General features: G+C 38.2%; 1 long non-coding RNA gene across 1 annotated transcript in view; it reads right to left on the minus strand.

Annotated features, from left to right (window-relative positions):
• LOC118154632 (uncharacterized) overlaps positions 1-18,917 on the minus strand; it is a 33,327-nt gene that overhangs the window by 3,308 nt on the left and 11,102 nt on the right. Inside the window, exons 2-3 of the long non-coding RNA XR_004744763.3 lie at positions 15,199-15,313; positions 8,087-8,134 (exon numbers count right to left, since the gene is read on the minus strand). This is a non-coding gene — a long non-coding RNA (uncharacterized LOC118154632). The remainder of the gene's footprint in view (positions 1-8,086; positions 8,135-15,198; positions 15,314-18,917) is intronic.

Consider the following 18,917-nt stretch of genomic DNA (forward strand, 5'->3'; position numbering starts at 1 on the left):
TTTACAGTTTTAAGGCCTTTGGACAAATATTCTCCAAAAGCAAGTATGAGTCATCTAAGGCCTGCAGCCCACTGCATGGTGAGGACAGTAGCCCTTGCATGGAGATTAGAGTGTAAAGGCCTCCCGGGCCGGGCATGGTGGCTCACGCCTGTAATCCAAGCACTTTGGAGGCCAAGGCGGGCAGATCAACTGAGGTCGGGAGTTCAAGACCAGCCCGACCAACATGGTGAAATCCTGTCTTTAAAAAAATAATAATAATAAATAAATTTTAAAAAGGCCTCCCTGGAGCAGGGCCTGAGTCAACAGTAGCTCCTTGGAAAGTCCAGGGAAAAGATGGAAGGACCCCAATTCTAGCATACTTTCCTCTACACAAACTATTACTGAAACATGCACACATACACACACACACACCCCATTAGCCCATAAAGTTTGGATTATTATTATTATTTTTGAGACAGAGTCTCCCTCTGTTGCCCAGGCTGGAGTGCAGTGGCGTGATCTCGGCTCACTGCAACCTCTGCTTCCCAGGCTCAAGTAACTCTCCTGCTTCCCAGGCTCAAGTAAATCCACCTGCCTAGGTAGCTGGGACTACAGGCACAAGCTACCATGTCCAACTACTTTTTGGACTTTTTGTAGAGATGGGATTTCACCATGTTGCCCAGGCTGGTTTTGAACTCCTGAGCTCAAGTGATCCAGCTGCCGTGGCCTCCCAAAGTGCTTGGATTACAGGTGTGAGCTATTGTGCTTGGCCAAAGTTGGATTCTTGTGTTTACAAATATAATCCATTTCTTTTCTTTTTTTTTTTTGAGATGGAGTTTCGCTGTTGTTACCCAGACTGGAGTGCAATGGCACGATCTCAGCTCACCGCAACCTCCGCCTCCTGGGTTCAAGCAATTCTCCTGTCTCAGCCTCCCGAGTAGCTGGGACTACAGGTGCGCACCACCATGCCCAGCTAATTTTTGTATTTTTAGTAGAGACGGGGTTTCACCTTGTTGACCAGGATGGTCTCAATCTCTTGACCTCGTGATCCACCTGCCTCAGCCTCCCAAAGTGCTGGGATATAGGCATGAGCCACCGTGCCTGGCCTATAATCCATTTCTTTAAAGCATCCTTATCACATTTTAAGTAAGCCTTATGATAATTCTAAACAATAGTTTAGCCTTACTAACACTATTCTTTTTTTTTTTTTTTTTTTTTGCGACAGGGTCTCCCTCTGTTGCCCAGGCTGGAGTGGAGGAGGCTCACTTCAACCTCCGCCTCCTGGGTTCAAGCAATTCTTCTGCCTCAGCCTCTTGAGTAGCTGGGATTACAGGTGTGCACCACCACACCCGGCTAATTTTTGTATATTAGTAGAGATGGGGTTTCACCATGTTGTCCAGACTGTTCTCAAACTCCTGAGCTCAGGTGATTCCACCCGCCTCCCAAAATGCTGAGATTATAGGCGTAAGCCACCATGCCTGGCCTCTAACAGTATTCTTATAGGCCCTTGCCTTTCTGATTTATTGAGCCGTAGTGTCTTCTTTCATCTTTTTCATATTTTTTTAGTTCATCAAAATCCTCATGACAATCATGTTAATTTCTTTAATTTTTTTTTCCCGTATCTTTCTCCTTAGTATCATTTATGATCTTGTACTCAGGTCAGGTAGGGATGGAATGGTACGAAGAGTGGAGGTGGTTAAGTGCTATGATTTGAATGTGCCCCCTAAAGTTCATGAGTTGAAAACTTAATCCCCAATACAACATGTTGGGTAGTGAGGCCTAGTGAGAGGTGATAAGGCCATAAGGGCTCTGTTCCCATGAATGATTAATGCCATTATCACAGGACTGGGTTTGGGTTTGTTATCACTGGAATGGGTTTCTTTTTTTTTTTTTTAAGACGGAGTCTTACTCTGTCTCCAGGCGCCAGGCTGGAGTGCAGTGGCACGATCTCGGCTCACTGCAACCTCCGCCTCCAGGTTCAAGCAATTCTGCCTCAGCCTCCCAAGTAGCTGGGACTATAGGCACACATCACCACGCCCAGCTAATTTTTGTATTTTTAGTAGAGACGGGGTTTCACCATGTTGGCCAGGATGGTCTCGATCTCTTGACGTCATGATCCGCCCACCTTGGCCCCCCAAAGTGCTGGGATTACAGGCCTGAGCCACTGGGCCCAGCAGGAATGGGTTTCTTATGAGGACAAGTTGGCCTCCTTTCTGTCTCTCTCTCACCCTCTCTTTGCCCTTCCACCAAGGAATGATACAATAAAGGCCCTTGCCAGATGTTGGCCCCTTGAACTCAGATTTTTCCATCTTCCAGAACTGTGAGCCATTAAATTTTTGTTTATTATAAACTACCCAGTCTCAGGTATTCTGTTATAGCAGCACACAAGGACTAAGACATTAACTTTTGGATTTTAGAGTGTTTCCCTGAAGACAGCGTAATGTCAACAAAGCAAGTAATTAAGCTGGGTAGGAGCTGACCATGGATGAAGAGAATGCCAAGTTGTTAATGCAGCAAGTCATTAAGCAAAGTGACTACCAAACTCAATAAAGCAAGATTTGCCCTGGATAAGCTACCCTGAGATAAAACAGTTGACTACATTAGGCAAACTTTCATCCAGGGAAAAGGTTAGAGACAAAAGATAACTCAGTCTCAGAGTTGGAGACGTGGAGGTGATGTCAAAAGATTATTGGGTTCCTGCCTCATCTTTTGAGATTTCATTGACTGACTCTTCTGGCCTATAGGCCTGGTCCATTCTATTTTTCTTAGTTAATTAAAACAGATGTATAACTTATTTTTAAAAGTAGTTTACTCCAATGTTGAATGCTTCTAAATGGTTCTTTCTTGTGTCCAGATGAAGGTTCTCTCAAATTTAAAATTATATTTCTTTGGTGAAACTATCTGCCTTCTGGAAAAGAATTGCTTATCTGCATTTTCCTGAAAGAGATTAAGCCAACAGGCTCTGTAGCTAGACTGCCTGAGATAGGAATGCCAACTCAATCACTTGGGCCTATGGCTTCTTAACCACTTTCTTAACCTGCTTGAATTTCCTGGTTGGTAAAATGGAAATATTATACTACCAGTTAGCTACTTCATGGGGTTACTGTAAGGAGTAAATGGGGTAATGCATTTAAAGCTCTTGTTTACTATTGATGGGAGATAAGTACTAATAATGGTAATAATAACAATAATAACTGTTATTAAGTACTTCCTATATTTGAAGGTAGTAATTGAACCATCCGCTTGTCTTCTGCTGAGCATTAAAAAACTAAAATTCCCCTTTGAAAACTTTAGAGTTATCTCATTTTATTCCTGGACAATTAGTCTAAGGTTATTTAACAGAGTAGCAGACATCCCTATACACTCAAAAGACTAAGAAACTGGCCGTATTACAGCATTGAAAAAATAACAATGACCTTCAATCATTAAAAGAAAGGCTGCATGATAGTATACTCAAATTTTTCTGAATTTGAGGAAGACTTCATCCAAGATATTTTTTTTTCCTTCTTAAACCAACTCTAAAAGGGAAAATCAGCAATTAATCAAGTCCTGAGAATACAGCAGTGAGAAATAATACATGTATTCATTGCTTTCATGTTACTTATAGTCTGGTGAGAGAGGCAGATATTAATCAAATAGACATAAAAAGAGGGCCTAATAAATAAGTAAGACAAATGCTATAAAGAAATGAAGCATGTTTCTGTATGTGTAAATTCAAAAGAAGACAGACCTCACTAGGCTTCCCTGAGGAAGTGACGCTGAACAGAAACCTAAGGATTGAGTAAGCAATAACCAGGGCCAATGAACTGGGCAGTTAGGCACTGGCAGCAGCTGTAGGAGACAACTGTTCTGCCTGAAGGGGCTTTTAGGGAGAAAGAGCTTCAGACAAAAAGATCAGAAAGAAAGCTCCCGGCCAGGGAGCTGACACCGAGGGAGGAGTACCACTAGATAAAACCAGAGAAAGAAGGAGGCCAATCCCTGCAGTCTCTTACAGGCCTTGCTAATGATGGCCCTTCTTACTTATAGGAAACTTTGAGATTTTAAGCAGATTGTGTAGAATATGATCTGGCTTGTATTTTTCAAAGGTGTCTATGACAGCAGTGTGGGGAATGGACCAGGGAGTTGCTGAAAGAGATCAATTAGGAGACAATTGCAAAAGTCTATGAGAGATGTGCTAGTAACTTGGACTAGGATCTTCATAGTAGAGATGAAAAGAAGGAAACATGTCATAAATATTCATGACGGAACTTAGTGATGGGAAGATAAAGAGCCTGAAGAAGGTGTTAGAATGACTCCTATGTTTCTGACATGAGTAATGAAAAGGATAGTGACCATCTTATTACATGGTAATAAGAGAACACTGTAGCACCCATAATTGGTTGGAAGATTAAGAATTTTACTTTAGACATGTTTTCATATAATTAGAAGATTTCTGATAAGCATAGAATCAAAACAAAAAGATGATGGAGGGTCTTGATGAATGTTTTGTCCAAACTGTGGTCAACATATTTCTTTAGTGATGGCATTTATGTTTGTTAGTTTTAGTACTGGTCTTTCTAGAACAGTGAGAACAAACATTGCCAACTACCTTACAACACAGAGAGTAATAATGGCTCGGGATCTGGTTAAAGATCTTAGACTAAACACATACATTTGAATCTCTTTCCTTCTGAACCCAGTTGAGAGAACAGTGAAATAATTTTTAACAAAACATAAATTCACAAGGACAAAGGGGATGAGATAAGAGACAACAGCAATAAAGCTTTAGAAAATGGGAAGCAGAAAGACAAGTAGTAACTGAATTAAGACAACCAAGAAAGCTAAATCTTTAGCTTGATGATAACCAACCCAACTTACATTATAGAGCCCTAAAAAATTGGAGTATATAGCTGAGTGTGGTGTTGCATGCCTGTAGTCCCAACTTCTTGGGAGGCTGAGGTGGAAGGATCACCTGAGCCTAGGAGTTCAAGGCTGCAGGGTTTTTTGATCATACCTATGAAGAGCCATTGCACTTTAGCCTGGGCAACATAGAGAGACCCTGTTTTTTTTTTCTTTTCTTTTCTTTCTTTCTTTCTTTCTTTCTTTCTTTCTTTCTTTCTTTCTTTCTTTCTTTCTTTCTTTTTTCTTTTTTTAAAGAAGCACAGATATCTTAAGAACTAGGAATGAGGGTGGTGCTTAAACAGATTTGGTGAGACCTCTCTGTAAGAAGCTGATAGATACTGAATTCCCTATTCCTATTCTTTTCAGGTGGGATACTGCCTCTTATTTTGGTGACAAGAACAAATACAGGGACTCTGGATTGGGGTTATCAGGAAAGGATGCAGGCTACAATATTGCAGCTGGGGATTAAGTATATATTTATAAATTGTGTACTGCAACTTCGTCAATCTTTTTCCTTCACTTAGCTCCTAGAATATTTTTAGCCAGGCTTATGTTTCCTTAGGAGAAGGCTGGAAATATTGTCTGAGAAATCTTATCAGCCTGAAAGAAAAAATACTGACATTGGCCCAGTACGTTGGCCTGTGTCACATCATCCTGTTGCAAACCCAATGGAGAGTGCCCTCATGCACACAAAACATTCTCTTTTTAATGCTGCATTTTTAAAATAAAACTAGATAGGCAGGAATAACTAGATATTTGAGGAAAGCCTATTAATGAAAGATAGAGACCAAACCAAAACCAACAGAAGAAAACGACTTGAAGGAAACAAGCTCTGCCAACAGAACAATTTAAAAAATAAACTATTTTGTCCTCAAAAACAAGAACATATATAAAATAAAAGGATTATCTATAAAAGAAATATTCAGTGAGGTCAAAAGAAACCTAGATGTTAAAAATGTGACATAAAAATAAGAAATTTCATGTAAGAGATAAAAGATAAAGAACCTCCTAGGAAGTAAAGCAAAAAGACTAATAAGGATAGTTGAGGAGAAAGGGTATATGAAAATTAGAGGATCCGTCACTGTGATTCAATATGTAATAATAGTATTACTGAAAGAAGAGAACAGAGGGTAGGGAATCATTAAAAATTTGTAACATTGAAATCTTACAATCTCAGGTTCAAGAGCCCACCAACTACCAGAATGATGGGTAGAAATTTATGTTCACCTGAGAGTATCATCATAAAATGTTCATTGATATATCCTCAATACCTAGAATAGTGCCTGGCATATGGTAGTCACTCTATAAATTTGTATTGAAGAATTGAAACATTCAGCACAAGAGGGACAAAAAGATGAGACTACAAACTTCCAGAATAAAACAGGTGTAATATAAAAAATGAAGAATCAGAGTGTCATCTGTCTTCTCAAGAGCAATATCTAAATCTAAAAGAGCAGTGCTTTCAAAATTCACAGGAAAAGAGACTTCTATGCCTTGAAAGAGTATTATGTAGAATAAAGGTATTTTCAGATCCATAAGGTATCTTAGTCCATTTTCTATTGTTATTAGTAAATATTACAGACTGAGTAATTTATAAAAAATAGAGGTTTATTTAGCTTATGATTCTGGAGGCTGGGGAATACAAGAGCACAACACTTGTATCTGGTGAGGGCCCTTTTGTTGCATCACAGCATGACAAGAACATCACATAGCAATAGGGCAAAAGCATGTCAGCTTGGGTCGCTCTTCCTCTTTTTATAAAGCCCCCACTCCCATCATGGGGGCTCCATCCTGATAACCTTATCTAACCCTGATTACCACCGAAAGGCCCCACCTCCAAATGCCATCAACATATACATTTGAGGATTAGGTTTCCAACATATGAATTTGAGGGACACAGTCAAATCATAGCACAAAGCCTCAAAACATTTTCTTCCTTTGCACTCTTTTTCAAGAAGCTACTGAGTTATGTTTTTCACTAGGAAACAAACTAAGAAGGAGGAAGACTTAGAAATCAGGAAACAAGATCCAAGACTAGAAATGACCAGGAGAGTCCCCAGGATTATGAGAAAGGCAGTCTCCATCAGCTATGCGGGGTAGGAGAGAACATAGTTGCCTCTAGGGCATTTAAAACGGAAGACAGGACCTAAGGATGGTTGTTTTCCAAGCAAACCTTGTAGAACCATTTGATTTTTAATGCTGATGAGCATCTAATCCAGATGGAAGCAAGTCAGATTTTTTTGAAGAGAAGTTTTTAGAGTCCTAATGCATTTGAATATATTTAAAAGGAGATTTCTACAATTGAGGTAGAGTTTAAATTAGTAATAAATACAAAGAAAACTAAATGAAAAGCACTAAGGTAACTAAGACAATACTTCCAAAAAGCAAGACAAAAGTAGATCCCCCCCAAAAGGGGGTCATGTAGGAAAGAAAAAGTAATCACTGTGATTTACAGGTATTAGCTATGAATAGCATTTGCCTCTTCATAATAATGTGAACAATCACTATTAGATATAATGAAAATCATGGTATGAATATATTGAGAGAATGGGCAGAGAGGCAAGTGCTCATGGTGGGAGTAGGAAGTGAGGGAGAAACAGTGCCAATTCCTCACTTTCTAGATTGAGATAACAATATGAAAAACCCACAGGCTGGGCGCGGTAGCTCAAGCCTGTAATCCCAGCACTTTGGGAGGCTGAGGCGGGTGGATCACGAGGTCAAGAGATCGAGACCATCCTGGTGAACATGGTGAAACCCTGTCTCTACTAAAAATACAAAAAATTAGCTGGGCATGGTGGTGCTGCCTGTAATCCCAGCTACTCAGGAGGCTGAGGCCAAAGAATTGCCTGAACCCAGGAGGCGGAGATTGCAGTGATTCGAGATAGCGCCATTGCACTCCAGCCTGGGTAACAAGAGCGAAACTCCGTCTCAAAAAAAAAAAAAAAGAAAGGAAAAATCCACAAAGTAACAATTCAAGCATGTTACTTAGCAAAATTGAGGGAAATACGTTAAAAATTGGCTAGGTAGGGTGGGGAGTGAAAGTAGTTGCCTCTAGGGTATGAAAAATGGAAGGAGCTAAAAATGGTTGTTTTCAAAATAAACCTTATGAAACTATTTGATTATTTAAATTATATTATGCATAGCCTAAGCAAAAATAAAATTTACTTAAAAAAATCATGCTCTAGAAGTGTAGTGCTGAGGTACAGATACAATTCCTAATACTTACTAGTTTTATGATGTTGGATAATTAACTTCTTTAAGCATCAGTTTCCTCCTAGGAAAAATGGGAATAATAATGTTACCTATTGTGTAGGGCGATTGAGAAGACTATAAAATAAAGTCTATAAAACTTTAGACCACTCCTGGTCTACATTTTGGCCTTTTGGGACTTCCTTTCTGTTTTACTTCTTGCCGATCTGCTTCATTTTATTCACTGTCTTTCTCCAGGCTATCAAATTACCATCACATTTAAGATCAAATCAGCTTCTCAAATGCTGTACCCAATTCACTTTCCTTAGAATTCTGTGTGCTCTCGACTATGTTCAAAGATTATATCACTATCTTGCTGAGTGTCAAAAGCAGATATGACAGGTTCCTATCTGTATGTAGATGATCAATTCTTCCAGAATATATTTGGAAATATATTTGCTAGAAATTACAAGTAAGCCAATCCTCACTTTGTTTTTTATTGTTTAGATTTTTAAAGTAACATGGAAATTTAGTAATATTTGATCATGAAAAAAGACTTATTTTAAAAACAACTCTTCCATTATAAATTGATAATTTTATTTATTTATTTATTTTTATTTTTTATTTTTAATTTTTTTTAGGAAGGGAGGAAGGGGAGGAAGGCAGGAAGGGAGGAAAGGAGGAAGGGAGGGAGGGAGGAAGGAAGGGAGGGAGGGAGGAAGGAAGGGAGGGAGGGAGGGAGGGAGGAAGAGAAGGGAAGGAAGGAAATCAGGCAATGAGAGAGACATTGCTGACCTGGATCTAGAGGTCTACAAGTTGATTTCTTTTTTTCTTTTTTTGAGATAAGGAAAGAAAAAAAAGGAGTGAAGGAGAGGAAGAAAGACGAAGGAAAAGAGGGAGAGAGAACTGAAATGTTGCTTTATTCTAAAAAAAAATGGGTATTAATAATGGCCAATCAATATTTCATTTAAACCTATGAGTAGGTTCACACCTTGTGGTATTGACAAGAATGTATATTTTGTGTATTTAAAGTGGAGAGCTCTATAAATATTTATTAAGTTTACTTGTTCCGGATCTGAGTTCGAGTCCTTGATATCCTTATTAATTTTCTGTCTCATTGAGTCTAAGTCTCTATGTATCTGGGTGTTAGGATCGTTAGCTCTTGTTGTTGCATTGATCCTTTTACCACTATATCTTTGTTGCTTTAAAATCTATTTTATCAGATATGAGAATTGCAACTCCTGCTTTTTATTTATTGATTTATTTTTGCTCTCCATTTGGTTGGTAAATCTTTCTCCATCCCTTTGTTTTGAGTCTTTGTGTATCCTTGCATGTGAAATGGGTCTGGATGTAGCATACCGTTGGGTTTTGGCTGTGTCTTTTGATTGGGGAATTTAGTCTATTGAAATTTAGGATTACTGCCATTTGATGTTAACTGGCTGTTTTGTCCATTCGTCGATGTAAATTCTTCATGTTGATGCTCTTTATTTTCGATATATTTTTAGAAAGGCTAACACTGGTTGCTTCTTTCTACGTGTAATGCTTCTTTCAGAAGCCCTTGTAAAGCAGGCCTGGTGGTAATAAAATCTCTGAGTACTTGCTTGTTCATAAAAGATTTTATTTTTCCTTCAGTTGTGAAGCTTAATTTGGCTGAATATGAAATTCTGGGCTGAAAGTTCTGTTCTTTAAGGATGTTGAATATTGGCCCCCACTCTCTTCTGGCTTGTAGAGTTTCTGCTGAGAGATCTGCTGTAAGTCTGATAGGCTTCCCTTTGTGGGTAACCTGACCTTTCTCTCTGGCTGCCCTTAGTATTTTCTCCTTTGTTTCAACCCTGGTGAATCTAATGATTATGTGTCTTGGGGTTGCTTTTCTTGAGGAATATCTTTGTGGTGTTCTCTATATTACCTGGGATTGAACATTGTCCTGCTTTGCTAGTTTAGGAAAATTTTCCTGCATAATATCCTGAAGAATATTTTCCAGCTTGGATTCATTCTCTCCGTCGCATTCAGGTACACGTATCAAACGTAAATTTGGTCTTTTCACATAGTCCCACATTTCTTGGAGACTTTTCTCATTCCTTTTTATCCTTTTTTTCTCTAATCTTGTCTTCTCATTTTATTTCATTAAGTTGGATTTTGACCTCTGATATCCTTTCTTCTGCTCGAACAATTTGAGTGTTTAAACCTGTGCATACTTCTCGGAGTTCCCGTATTGTATTCTTCAGTTCCATTAATTCACTTATATTCCTCTCTAAGTTGTCTATTCTCATTAGGATTTCGTCAAACCTTTTTTCAAAGTTCTTAGTTTCTTTACATCGGGCTACAACATGTTCTTTTAACTCCCAGAAGTTTCTTATTATCCATCTTCTGAAGCCTGATTCTGTTAATGGGATGTGCTCCTTCTCCATCAAGCCTTGTTCCCTTGTTGATGAGGAACTGTGATCCTCTTTAGAGGGAGAGGCATTCTGATTTTAAGTATTATCAGACTTTTTACGCTGGTTTCTTCCCATCATTGTAAATTTATCCACCTGTCGTCTTTGTAATTACCAACTTTCAAATTAGGTCTCTGATGGACGTCCAAGTTGTTAATTCCCAGGGCCGAAATAGGAGCAACCCACTGCGCTGGCCAAAACAGCAGCGTTAAGACTGATGGTGAGGCCAGGGGCGGTGGCTCATGCCTGTAATCCCAGCACTTTGGGAGGCTGAGGCGGGTGGATCACGAGGTCAAGAGATCGAGACCATCCTGGTCAACATGGTGAAACCCCGTCTCTACTAAAAATACAAAAACTTAGCTGGGCATGGTGGCATGTGCCTGTAATCCCAGCTACTCAGGAGGCTGAGGCAGGAGAATTGCCTGAACCCAGGAGGCGGAGATTGCGGTGAGCTGAGATCGCGCCATTGCACTCCAGCCTGGGTAACAAGAGCGAAACTCCAACTCAAAAAAAAAAAAAAAAAAGACTGATGGTGCTTTTCTGCCCAGGAATCTCCAGTCTGGCTTCCTTTTTGAGTCCGTAATAGGCGACTCTGCCTTCCTGGAGCTCCAAACGTCGGTCAGAAGGGGAACCAGTCCCGTTTACTCTGCACCAAGAGCTGTCGTGCTGAGGTGCCAGCAAAACCGCTGCGCCGGCCACAAGAGTTGCGCTGGCAACCCGTGCGGTTCCTCCACTGGGAATCTTCTGCTCCGTGAGCGACCAAAATTTGTCTGAAAGTGTGGCGTCCTCTCGTTCTCTGCGCTTTCACTGGGAGCTGCAATCCTGAGCTGTTAGCGATCAGCCATCTTGGATCGTTCACATTCAATAATTTTATTATTAATTTCCAAAGGTAGCTTTCTCATCTATTATGTGAATTCTAGTTTCTAAGAGAGTCAATGTATTTCCAAGATTTTGGTGGCACCTCACTGCTCCTCCCCCAAGCAACATGCACAGCCAGCCTTCCTGGGGCATAAGTTACTCCTGTTTGCCAATATAGAAATTGAGACCCTCTGGCTTATCTGAAAATCACAACCAGAAAGTGTCAGGGTAAGGACTAAAGTTCAGGCTTTCTCATTGTAAGCATAGTGTTCTTTCTACCATGTAAGCTAAGTGCCCATAAGTGAGTGACAATCTCTCTGGTCTCAAATTTGTGATTTGAAGGTACGGAGCAGATGGTCTTCAAACTCCTATCAGTCCTAACATCCCGTAAATTACTGAGATAGAGGACAAGTTTGAACCTGTATTACTATCAATATTTATTCCTTCCATATAGACACTATGGATTCTCAGTGCCAAAAAGTCAATGTGATTATGAAGTCCAGTTTACTTGCATGCAATTTTTATTTCCTGTTTTATTTGTAAATGCCAAGGTTCAAAATGGCTTTGGGTTTTATTTTCACTTTTGCAATCACTTGGGAATCTTATCAAGGCTGAGCAAGAGATTTGGAAACTCATAATGCATTTCCCAAGAAGCTGTGAAGATTGTGAAATTTACGGGGCTCTAACCTTTCTGAGAGAACACGAGCTGACAGGACAAGACAGCTCATTTCCAGTTATGTTGCTGGGTAGTTCTCTGGAAATAATGGTGAGGCCATAGTAATCACAGCCCAATTGTGTGCTTCTGGTTAGAGCCTATATTCAATGGTTATAGTGGGATACCACACAGATTTTATTTTTTTCTCTCTCAGTCCTGGACATTCATTCAGCAAGCTGTACTCAGCCATCTAGGAGAGGCCACAAATGATACAGCCCAGCCTAGTGCCCCGTGGAAGCACAGAAGCTACAAAAACCAAATTGCTTCCAATGATAAAGTTTCAAACTAGACACAGATCAAAGAGATAGAGTGAGATTGCCTTTTGCCTACTTCTTGACTAAAGTGTGTGTGATTAACTGTGCTACCCACTTCTTCAGGCATTCCATGCCACTTACCAACCACTTGCAGCAACTGGGCAGAGTTGGTCTTCAGTCTGAGTGGTTTTAGGTCTTGATAAGTAATAGCTCATATTTAATGATTAAAGACCTGGGTTCAAAATCTCCAAAAAATAATTTTGAAAAGCAAACCTCTATGAAACTGGTCTTAGAACTGATTATATTTAAAAATGTGAAATCTCAAACACCCTTCATAAGTACCTAAAAGCAACTTCTGAAGGCTATCTAATGCATTGATTAGAAGTTTCTGATCCTTATGCATGACACTATTTTAATGAACCATTAATTAAATTTGATTATTATCAGTACTTTGGAGAATCAGACAAAAACATCCAGTCCTTTGTTTTCCCATATGTTCATAACAGAGATTTAAAACTGGAAGATGGGTAATAATGGTGATTATATTTCAGATACTACTCTGAGGCTAAGTTTTTACTGGTTATCAACCTTGCCTTTAAGTGCCCTCTTTTTAGTGGTACTCCATCCCCACCTTCTAACATATCTACAGAGCTCTTTCTGTCCTCTCCTCATGAGGATATTATCCTGGAAAGAATATGATAAAATTTGTCAAAACCATGTGTAAAGACTTGTTGTTTACTGTGTTGTTCTCTCTTGCAGAGATATTTTCATTTAGTCACTCGTAGGACAAATGAGAGTCCGACATCAAGGTTTACTTTGGGAAGTAAAGGGATGAGCTTTCTGTATACCCTCGTAATACATCTGCAAATGACTGAAATTTAGAATCATGAAAAAGATTTCTAGATTAAATCTGCAAATGACTCAATTCTAGAATTGTGAAAAAGAATTCATGAAAAAACTGCTTGTAAAGCTGTTAGCAGAGTATTTGGCACATAGTGAATGCTTGATAAATGTTAGGATTTTAATTATAATGTTATCACTGTGGTTTCCATTACCTAGCTCCTGAGGGCACTGACTGAATGCAGCACTCATTGATAAGTCCCAGGTGATGGTATAATCCACATTCAGATCTTGCTCAGAGCACACTGGTTTCTGCTCTGGACTGATAACTAGAAAATAATGCATTTAGCTTTCCTGATCCTTGCTAATGGGAACCAGCTGAAATACCCTGAGTATGACAATTTTAAGAACTCTGACAGAAAATTTTTTCAAAACTTTGGATGTATACAAGGTTCCCTGTAGAGGACCACAAACCTAGAGACTTTGCTGAGATGTCAAGTTGAAATTGAAAGGATTCCAAGGCCAGTGAGTAAGTTGCCATGCTACCAAGCAAGGCCAGGCAACTCCAGGCATGTCTCATCCTCCTGGTATTGTTATCAACTTGTTTCACATTCAGTCAATAGTATTATTATGTTACGTGTCCTCCAATTGCTAGTTCTGGTAATCCGAGTAAAGCTCTAAGAAAGTGATTGTTAGTGAGACAACAAAGTTTTAGTGTAACTTAGTGTGTGAAATATATAATTTGAAGTTGGTTTTGGTCTATGACTTCAATGAGTCTTTTATATCAAACAAAGACAGTCAAAGTTATTTTGTGAGTATTCTCACCCAGTGCAAAACTTGTCCTTGGAGTAAAAATAAAATTTTGGTGAAAGACAAAAAGGCAATAGTTTGTCCTACAGATAACCTCCTGGAAACAGAGGAAGATATCTGTGACATATCTCTCAGATTATACATTGCAGCATTTTTTAGAGTGTGTAATAGCAAAAAATTGGAAATAACTCAAATACTCATTAATGGAGGATTAATGAATTTTTGATTAAATTACAGTAAATCCATCAGTGGAATAATATGAAGACATAAGACAGAATGAGCAAGCTCTCTCAGTATCACAATGAAAAGATCAATAAGATATAAAGAAAAAAAGCAAAGTGAAGAAGAGCATTGTAAAAAGAGGTGGAAGAGGCCGGGTGCAGCGGCTCACATCTGTAATCCCAGCACTTTGAGAGGCCAAGGCAGGTGAATCGCCAGAGATCAGGAGCTCGAAACCAGTATGACCAACATGGAGAAACCCCGTCTCTACTAAAAATACAAAATTAGCCGGGCATGGTGGTGCATACCTGGAATCCCAGCTACTCCGGAGGCTGAGGCAGGAGAATTGCTTGAACCCAGGAGGCAGAGGTTGCAGTGAGCCAAGATGGCACCACTGAACTCCGGCTTAGGCAACAAGAGCAAAGCTCCAAAAAAAAAAAAAAGACGTGGAGGAAAGAATATATACTTATATACACATTTGCACAGATTGTCTCTGGAATAATGCACAAGAAAATGGTAACTTTGGTGGTTGGTAGGGAGGAATGGAAATTACTAGGGACACATGTAGTAGAGATAAATCTCACTATATGTATTTGAGTTTTTTGAATTTTTAATCTTATGAATGCATTTTCTTCTCTAAAAAAATGAGTTTGTTTTTTTTTTAAACAAAAGGCAGTAATCTGTAGGGTTTGAATTTATGCATATAGGAAACAACATGTCTATCAATAGACTGGAAAGAAAACCAAGAAATCACATAAAACTTTTCTGTTTTTTATGAATCTTGGAAATTTTAAAAGTTTCTGGAAATACCCTTTAGACATGTCAAACAATTATTGTGTCATGAACATTTCTGGCTATTCATTATTAGTTACATTTGTGAGTATCCTATTGGAGAATAATAAGGATGAGCTGATTGCTTAATTATGATTATTTTTCCCATAGTATATCTCAATAGATCCCTCATAAGAAAATCATTGTAGTGAATATGGTGATTGACCTGTCAACATCCATTCAAACTCACCCTTAAGGTTAGCTGTCATATAGGCGGGCTGCCAGTGGTTGGCTTAGATTAACTAAATCAATCACAGCAATTCCATTTTCCTTGCCAATGTTTTCTTGGTTCAGAGATGGGTAACCTAAATCAACCCAGGAAGGACATTAAGTAAATTAAGATAATCCTTTAGTTAATAATATATACAACAAAGCCACAGCTCATATGAAGAAAATAATAATAATAATAATATATCGGTTGATTAGTTATAACAAATGTTTCATACTAATGTAGGATACCAGTAGGAGGGGCAACTGAACGAGAAGTATATTGAAAACTGTATTCTCTTTGCATTTTTTTTCTGTAAATTTAAAGCTGTCCTAAATAAAAATTTATATAAAAGGAGACTAAAACTGGAAGTGTTCATTGTCACTTCTGGTGACAATTTCTCTATATTTTCAAATTAAGAAGAAATTTTTTACTTTTTAAAGATTATCCAATTTTAAAATTAGTTCCCTCTTTATAATTAAACTGTTTCCAGCTTTGTTCTTTGTTCTAAATTTTTTGCTAGTCACCAAAAATTGCTTCTTCCATGTTACTTTGAAAATTAGATTATTGGGCCAATCTGATCAACTTAAACTATCTTCCATTTCAAAATTTTTTTGTGAATGATTCAAAATTCTGGTGCAGTCTTATATTTTTCATCCTATCATGGTATAAAAATGTAATAAACAAGTGTGAATACAATTGATGAAAAGTATACAAACCTTTTTCTTAAATTATGTTTATTCTTTGAACTAATTTAATGCATGAAAGATACTGATAAAATGATGTAGATTAAGAGGCTGGCTAACTTTCTTAATTTGAATATTTTTCATTTATCTGTCTTTTTGAGTCATTAAGAATACAAATCTTTGATTTTGGCAAAGTTCAGAAACTGTTTTACCAGTTCTTTTGGATATGATCAGATCTACTTATGAGTTTCATACCAATTATAAATTCATAGTGTGGTGATTTTAAATCCAGCATATTAAACTATTAATTTACAATTTGGCCATATTTTGACAGCAACTATTATCTGTTTTTCTTCATGGTTGTTCCCAGTTGTTACAGTACTTAGAAAATGGTATTTGTGATGAGATTCCTTGACAGATAATAGGTCAAGGTGAGGGGAATTTACTCACTTTAGTAAATGGGGAAGGGTCAGCAGATCCCCTTGCACTTATACAAGGTAGGCTTTCCAGTGTGTGCTAGACATTGAGTCTCTCTTCCTGGGACAACACTAGATATTGATTGACAAAACTTCTCTCCTAGAGGTCAGATTAGCATGCTTTTTCTGCAAATAGTAAATATTTTGAATTCTGTGGATCATGTGGTTTCTGTCACAACTACTCAACTCTGCCCTTGTAGACTGGAAGCAGCGTCAGATTATTTGGTGAGCAAGTTTGGAGCTATAATTTGCTGATCTCTGTTTCTTTTTTAAAAAAAATCTCCAAGCAGATCACTCCATTTAAGGGATGAATTCCAAGATCGCTTACATTTAGTCAGAGCTATTTGACTAAATGTAACTTGTGTTGTGATCACATGGTCTTTTATATCAGGTGGTAAAGGTACAGACTTTGGAGCCACAGAAACATGGTTGGAATTTCAGCTCTGCTCAGCAATAGTTGTGCAGCCTAAAGCCTCCTTCTCCAAGCTTCCTTTTCTCTGTGGAATGTGGATGATGACTCCTATGAGAGAAGGGTACTGTGATGATTAAGTGAGAGTGTATGTTAAGAGCCTGGCACAAAGAAACTATTCAAAAAATATTGATTTCCTTCTCTAACTCTGCAACAACAGTCTCTTCTTTACACACGTGAGAATTGGGCAACACCTCAGCCTCATCAACACACATTTGCAAACCCACTCTCAGATGGCTGACCTAGGAAATTCAAAATTAATTCAAATGAGCTTTAATGTCAAACAATGCTATTTTTAAAACTCTCTTCTCAGTTTCTGGGAATCCATTTCGTGTAGTTCAGTTCTTGCAGCCTCTTGCATGTCGAAAACAATAGCCACCACAAGCACAACATGTGATAAAACCATTTAACCAAAGGCCTTGATTCTGATAACTCTCGGGGAGATAAAGGACACCTATATACTATCAGATTTTAAAGGGTCACTACTCAAAGGAAATTACATGGAAATAGTAAGAAATGTAGATTTTATTTGATGTTTGTTATGACCATGTCTAAGCTTTTAGAATTGGTTTTATTATAAAATTGCTTGGGGAATTCACTTTCAGTGCCATAGCAATGGGTTGCAAAATCACTACTACTTGAAATTATTCTCCTTTGAAAAGTTCAACTTAAAAATATATATACACATATGAGGCACTAGAGGCAGGAAGTACTTTCACAGCAGGAGAATAATTTTGTGTGTTTACTTACTTGTATAAACACACTTAGACAGTATAGAGTTAGGTATATTTAGCATCAGACTTTTTAAATTGAGGGACGTTTAAGTCCTGCCATAATTTTTAAGAAAATAATTTGCTTCCTTACTAGGGAAACTATTATAATTAATGCTAACACAGCTATTTAAAATGTGTAAAGTAATAGTATCTTCAAAGAACTAGGGTAATACAAAAGCAATAATTTGGAGAAATAAAAAGTACCCCAATAGATGACAGATTTTATTGTTTCAAGCATCAGAATTGAAAATTGGGTGTCTTGGTCACAAAGCCTTGCCCTTGGTTCCTCATGTCATAACTCTTCAATATGTGATTCGCTGCATTTGTTTCTTGGTTAGTTCACCCATTCATTTCCTAGATATACATTTGGTAAACAATTACCACTTGTGAAACGCTATGCTAAGTGCTAGGAACATAATTTATTCAGAGACAGACACATAAATTGTTGATTACAATACGTTTTATATGTGTTACTATAGAAATATGTACCAAGAGCTGAGAGAGTAATGCAGAAATATTCATTCTAAAGAGGCTAGACAAGGGTGTATGGGGAAGAAATGGTCAGAGAGGCTTCATAGAGAATGCAAATGACTCGAGCTGGGTAAAGAAGCTCTTCAGGGATTTTTGAGGATGACAAGACCAAGAATTCTAAGCAGGGTAAACTACGTGATCAAAATCAAAGAAGTATAAAAGTATACTTTAAATGTACTTGTGAGTAGTTTGATGTAGTTGGAGCAGGGGCTTTATGGTGGGGGTGGGGGAGGTTTTATGCCATGCTATAAATCTTGGTCCTTTCTCCAGTTGGCCAGTGATCCCTGGCTACCATTCTAGTTTTTCTTTACATTTCATCTATGTTTTCGATGGCTAAAACCTCAGATGTATAAGTGAAGTGTTTTTAGGTTTCAAGGAGCACAAATATGCCTCTGACTTTTGGTGATTTCAATTTATTATAAGAATATGGGTAAATTAGGAAGCAAGTGTAGGAAATATTTTAATGGAATAATCAGGTCTCGTGAAACTGGAGCATTGTTCATTGGTCTCCAGAATCATATATTAATAGGAACTCTGATATCCCAAGAGCAATAATAGGGGTTGTCATCCCACGGACTTCTCTCTTTGCTTCTTTCTCCTTCTTTACCATGGTACTCTCTCTGCCTCAGTTTATCTGGTTCATGGTTTCTATTTATTCATTGCTTCTACCAACTTATGAGCCTGCTTAGTGTCTGCTTAGTTTTCTGGTTCCTACTCCACTTTGCTTTCTGCACCTCTCCCTGTGTACTTTTGTTCAGAAAAGAAT

The sequence above is a fragment of the Callithrix jacchus genome, chromosome 6, assembly GCF_049354715.1.
Source record: "Callithrix jacchus isolate 240 chromosome 6, calJac240_pri, whole genome shotgun sequence".
Lineage (NCBI taxonomy): Eukaryota > Metazoa > Chordata > Mammalia > Primates > Cebidae > Callithrix > Callithrix jacchus.